This window comes from Babylonia areolata, chromosome 17 (assembly GCF_041734735.1).
Source record: "Babylonia areolata isolate BAREFJ2019XMU chromosome 17, ASM4173473v1, whole genome shotgun sequence".
Lineage (NCBI taxonomy): Eukaryota > Metazoa > Mollusca > Gastropoda > Neogastropoda > Buccinidae > Babylonia > Babylonia areolata.
In genome coordinates, this window is record NC_134892.1 from 24,088,580 (window position 1) to 24,095,026 (window position 6,447).

Consider the following 6,447-nt stretch of genomic DNA (forward strand, 5'->3'; position numbering starts at 1 on the left):
GTGTGTGATATGTGTGTGTGTCAGTGTGTGCGTGCCTGAACTTTAAACAGCAGGTAGGACGGTACTATGACGACTGTTAAACATTATGGGATAATTTATATTTCAGAAAAAAAACAACAGCTAACACCATGGTTAGCCGGCCCTGCCCGGCAATGTTCACCAAAAGTACATGTATGTGAAGTACTGTACTGTGTTGCTCGGTCAGTAGCCAAGACAGGCCCAGTCAGAATTAGACCGCCACTGACAAACAAAAAAGTAGTTTAACTGGCAAAACACGGCACTAACGTCTCGCCTCACTTGCTTTTCCCTCCCCGCTCCCTCCACACTTTCTTCTCCCAGGCGGTTTTCTTCCTTCTCCTCTTCTCCTTCTGCCGCGCGAGGACGTGAACGAGTTTCAAGACAACCGTGATGAGTTGTTCTCTCCCCCTGATTCATTGTTCCCCTCCCCGCACCCGCATTTTCTGCCTGACCTAAAACCCCCTCTCCACAGTTCGGAGGTCAAACGTGCTGTTGAATATTCATGAGCCGTGACCTCCCGAAGCATCAGCGTGCGTGTCTTCGAAACATGAAAGAAAGTCTGCTCTGAGTTGTGTTGTGGTCCGAAGGATTCACTGATGGACTTAACGTGAGAGTGATTGATTTAAGGGCGCAGTCGATCGACTTGAAAAACTCAGGTAAGTGAGTCTTGTTTCTCTTCAAAGTCGCGCGCGAGCGGCTGGTGGTGTGGAAAGACTGACTTTCCTACCTTGTGAGGGGGGAAGCGAGTGTACCCCAAGATAAATAAGAAACAAATATGGCGGCCCGCGCATGCACCCTTCCCTTGTGTAAAGAAATCGGACTTTCCTAAAGATTCTACACCTGAGCTTCCATAGCGATCATTTAATGCCCCATTCTCGAAACCTTGTCTTTGTTTTAACTCCACTCAGCCCTCGACAAAGCCTCGCCGAGTCGGCGTGACCCACTTTGTTTGAAACACGCCGAGCGAAGTGATAGTAGTGTAACACAGTTGCTATAAACGTGTTGCTTTTGTGTTGAGTGTCGGTGGGGGAAGGGAATGCGCTCGTCTTTGTTGAAGTCAGCTGTATGCAGAGAAAGTCAGCCGACCTTTCGGTCCGTGAACGTGATGGGAATGGAGGGTCGTAAGGTACAACAACAACAACAAAACTCTGAAACCACGGGATAGACCCTACATCCGTTGCTTGTTGCCGCTTGGGAAACTGCTTCAGGTGTGTTCTTTCGGTACCCCGAGGTGGTAACTCGGTATGCGATAGATCTGCTAAAGTAATCAAGTCGAAAGAGGGTTTGAAACAAAGCCAGAGAACGCTTAAATCGAGTCAAATAAAACTACTCATTACAAATGAAGCTTTTCTGAGCGCATACACGTTGTTTTTTTTTTTGGGGGGGGGGGGGGGGGGGGAGGGCAAGTTAGGGAAGTTGTCCAAAAATATCGTCTGCATGGTTAAGAAAGCTGGGCTTATCTGGCAGTGGCAGGGGGGTGAAGGAGGGGGTTGGCGGGGGGTGGGGGGGGGGCAGAGTGATTGATGTCCGTGGTGAGTGGTGAGGGAGAGAGAGAGAGAGAGAGATCAGAGCAGTTGGCTGCTGGAGCCTTTGGGCGAGGGCTGGGGGTGGGAGGGGGTGGGAACAAGAACTGGTGTGCTGGGAGGTGAGGGGGGGAGGGAGAGACAAGGAGGCTGGTGAGCAGTTTAAAATACATGGCTATATTTACCATTCCTGACACTGTACCTCTGAGTGTGGGAGGAGAGAGAGAGAGAGAGAGAGAGAGAGAGAATAGTACTCATACTTTAATGTAATGTAAATATTCAGTAAGATAGTGTGGTAGCGAGCGAAAGAGGTAGAGGGAGGAAGACAGATGTTTAGTGATGAAAAAGTATGTGTGGTGAGGCTCTAAAAAAAGGTGTATGAAAAGTGTGTGTTGGTTCGGATAGCATGGAGTGTGAGAAGGGGCGGAGGGAGATCCAGGAGGGTATACATATAAATATTGAAATAACTATTTATAATGATATAAATATCCTTATAAAACCATTTCAGGTAAGAAGTAGTCAAAAAATAAAATAAAATAAAATAAAATAAAAATCAGGGCACACATGCGTGTACACGCACACACACACACGTAAAGCACAAGCACACACACACACTAAATCATTTGTACAATAGAAGATTAGAACATGCACACATACATGGATACACATATGCATGCTTTTACACACCTATCCACAAATACATAGACACACACACATGCATCATGTGCAAACAAACAGAAACACACCCATATGTATAATCATGTAAACACACACGCACACACAAACACAAACATATATATGTGTATATATATATCATTATATGTATATGTGCATGTGTGTGTATGAATATACTGTGCACATAGTAAGTATGCATGCATGCATTGTCTGCCCCTTAGATGATATTCATCAATGTATCCACACGAGTAAATCAATACATTTTGGTGTGTACATATTATTATACTTCATCATGATTTTTACTGCTTTTGTTATTTTTTATTATTATTATTTTTTTTTTACATGTGTATACCCTGTGTGTGTGTGTTTGTGTGTGTGTATATGTATATATGTGTGTGTGTGTGTGTGTAAACAGCAGTATGTATGTGTATACATGTACAAGTTGTGTGTGGATAGATCATTATTCATTATATACAGGTATGATTGATCAAATGCTATGTGTGTGTTGTGCGTGTGTATGTATGTTTGTGTGTGTGTGCGTGTGTGTGCGTGTATGTGCATGTGTGTGCGTGTATGTTCGTGTGTGTGTGTGTGTGTGTGTGTGTGTGTGTGTGCGTGTGTGTGTGTGACTGATATGATTTTGTGTGTATCACTGTTTTGTTATTGTATGCACTGTTGTTTTCATTATGATGCAATGTCATCATTAATAATCATCACCATGATCATTATGTATCATCATCATCATCATTATTGTTATTGCTATCAGTGTCATCATTATTATTATTGTTTCCATTATTTCCATTCTTATCTTTATTACCATCAACATCAACTTTGTCATTATTATAATGAGTATGATGAAGAAGACGATGATTATTATCATCGTCATCATCATTTACACCACCACCACCACAACCACTCTCATTTATTCTTATCAGCATCTTCACCACCACCACCACCACCATCATTATGATCACCATCACACCACCACCACCATCATCATCGTTGTTGTTGTCATCACCACCATCACAAAATCATCATCGTTAAAAGTAACACAGGGGGTGGGTGAAGGATTGGGTTGGGAGAAAAGAACACTCATTGTCGATAGTAGAGGCCCCCCCCCCCAAAAAAAAACCCAAGCTCCGAAGCTTGCAGAGCTGGGATGTATAATTCATGCGCCTCTTAAAAAGGATCTCTAGGGTTGCAGCACTTAAACCTTTCCACATGGGCATTTTGTTAATTACATTAGCAGCCGTGTCAGGAATGTGGCTGTGCTGTGTTGCACCTGAGGCCTGGGGGCCAAGCCTTCTGTTTGTTGCTTTGCAGTCAGGCAAGCACTGAAGGAGGGGTGGAGGGTGGGGGTGGGGGGGTTGTGAGCGGGGGATGGGGGAAGGGGGTACATCACAGTAGTTGTTTGGTCGATGCTTGTTCTTTCTGGTTGGTTTGGAGTTGGTCACTGGGCTTGTGAGGAGTGTTTGTTGTGTTGTTTTGTTTTGTTTTGAACTGTTGTTCCATGATGAATTAAAAAGAAATCACGCGGCTTTCCTAGTACAACGTATTGGACTTGTGTAAGGCAGTTATATAATTCTACTTATTGTTTTCTCTCTCTAGTCTATATAATATGTAGTTAGAGTTTTGTTAAAGCATTCAGTTTAATTCTATTTTGTACGTTTATATGTTCGTAGGTTAACAAATTTGATGGTTAGGACAGTAGTTAACTTTGTTATAAGCATGTAAGGGTGAATAGTGAAAACAGTGTATTGTGGATGTGTGTGATTTATGTGAAAGTAAAACAGTGTTAAGTGAATTTACATTGTTAATATATTATGATCAACAGTAATTTATATGACAGGGAAAAAGGAAACACTTCAGTACTCACTTCGGTCTTCTGCTTCTTTATTTATCATTAATTAAACTGTGTGTGCAATTTGTTTAGATAATCTTTAATTGTTCTACAGTACACATGATTAAAATACAAACATTGTTCTACAGTACACATGATTACAATGCAAACAATGACAAAGGAGCATCAACAAGCTAAAAGCTTATACTGTGCTCACAACGTTGTACTTCAATTTTAATATGATGGCTAATGAACCGTATTATCATTTTGTGTGCAGTTCATGTACATACATCCAGTTACACGTCTAAAACATTAAAAGTAAACTACGTAAAACATACAGAATCAAATATACATACATGTATGTGTTCATGTATGCATGTGTATACTAAAGTTATAAGCATTACACACAGAGAGTAAAAAGTGTGAGTGATTTTTTGATCTGTGATAGTAAATGTGTATGACCAATGTAACCTTTTGTTTTTGTTTTTTTTGTTAGTGTGAAGGAGAGTGCTTGCTTGCATAAAAGAGGATACTGTAATGCATACATTATGTTTATTCACTTTATCACTTCTGTTTGTGCACACAGAGATCAGTATGTCACAGATAATGCAGAAACATTAATTATATTTTATTTAGAATTAAGACTACAAATGAGGTGAGGTTTATTGCTGAAAATTGTTAAAAGAAACTGACATGAAAGTGTTTGGTGAATACACTGTAGTAGTAATGTAAGAACATAGTTATGTAAGAAGACTGTAATTAATGTAGATGAGATGATCACATTCATGTATGATTGATATGCATGAAGATTGGGAGGGATAGTGAGGGTGAAGCTTAGATGGAGAAGGAACCGGAGTTAAGAGTTTTTTTATTTTGAAAAAAAAGAAGAAAAAAAGAAGAAGAAAAGATTATTAAAATAAAATAAAAATAAATAAAATTTACCTTTTTTTTTTTTAATCGTCATAAACATTATCACCACCATCATTGTTCTTGATATTCAGTTCTTCTCCTTCTTTTCTTCTTCTTCATGTTGCATGTATGGGAATGTAGCATCAGCTCGAGTCATCAGCAACCACTCAGAATATTGATTCACATCCACCAGTATTCTGTTATACAGATACACGTACGTATTGCTGCAATGCATGTATGTAAAATACCTATCATGCACACCATATGTATGTGAACAAATACACACACATCGGCCGATCCGTCAGTTTGTCATGGAGCATTTGAAACATTCACACCAAGAACCATAACCCTTTCTGTATTTTGGTTTATCTGTTGTACGCCCCTGCTTTCTAAAGGTCCTTGTTGCACAACATGGTGGCATTGTCCCCGATGTGATGGCTGTGTTCAATGCGGTCTCTTGAAATGGAGAGAGACGGTGTCATGAATCCCAGTTCGCCCTTTGCTCATTTGCCGGTTCGCCTGTCAATGAATTAGTAGTGGTCCAGATTCACCTTTCCCTGGTTTGCTATCAGTTGCTGTGTGTGTGTGTACAAAGTGTATACCTGTGAAAATGATGTGTGTGTGTTGGTGGGCGGGAGGATGTGTGTGTGTATGTGGAGGGGGGCGTGTGAGGGGAATGAGGGTGGTGGTGGCGGGGGTGTGGGTGTGGGAGGGTGTGTATACATGTGTGTTTAAAAAAGATCATCATTGGTGTGTGTGTGTATATGTGTTGTAGTTGTTGTTTAGAGAGAAAGCGAGAGAGAGAGGGTGGCTAAATAGGCGAAACGGGAATGCTGGGCAGGCGAAAGAGGACTAAGAATGAAAATATCATGAGTCCGCTGAGTGTGTCGGCACCACCAGAGAGAAGTCCAAACGGGAAATCGGCGTAACGAACGTGCTCCGAAAGATGCCGATGCCGTGAAAAATACAAGTTAGTATTGATAAGAGCACGTACAACACAGGTCCAGGCTAAAATCTGACTCAAGCAGTGTGACGTGCTTTTAATTGAGTCGTATTTTGATTTCGAAAAATTGCCTTTTTTCATTGGCTCCGAAAGAGAAGGGGGGCGCAAGGAAGGCCAGAGAGAGAGAGACAGACAGAGAGAGAGAGAGAGAGAGAGGAGGAGGAAATAGAAATAGCCCAAAAAGTTGCATTTGACTGTACAAGCTTAAAAAGCTGCAATAATGCAGAAAAGGTATACCTACTCAGAAAATAGTATTAAGCAAAAGTAAACTTGTACTGTGCAAAACAAAGGAATAAATTGAAATAAAACCAGTAAGACCGTGGATGAAATACTTAAGTATACCGATCATATATATACCGAACTCATTCATCTCCACACACAGAGTGAACACACCCATAGACAACTCCAAACATGGCGGACATTGTGAGGGACGAAGCGCATTGTACATGCACACAGTTTCGCACACAACGGAATTATTT

General features: G+C 41.2%; 1 protein-coding gene across 1 annotated transcript in view; it reads left to right on the plus strand.

Annotated features, from left to right (window-relative positions):
• The first annotated feature begins 537 nt into the window (after positions 1–537).
• LOC143291770 (brother of CDO-like) overlaps positions 538–6,447 on the plus strand; it is a 300,073-nt gene continuing 294,163 nt past the window's right edge. The window contains exon 1 of the mRNA XM_076601913.1: positions 538–674. The gene's annotated coding sequence lies outside the window, so the exon portion shown is untranslated. The remainder of the gene's footprint in view (positions 675–6,447) is intronic.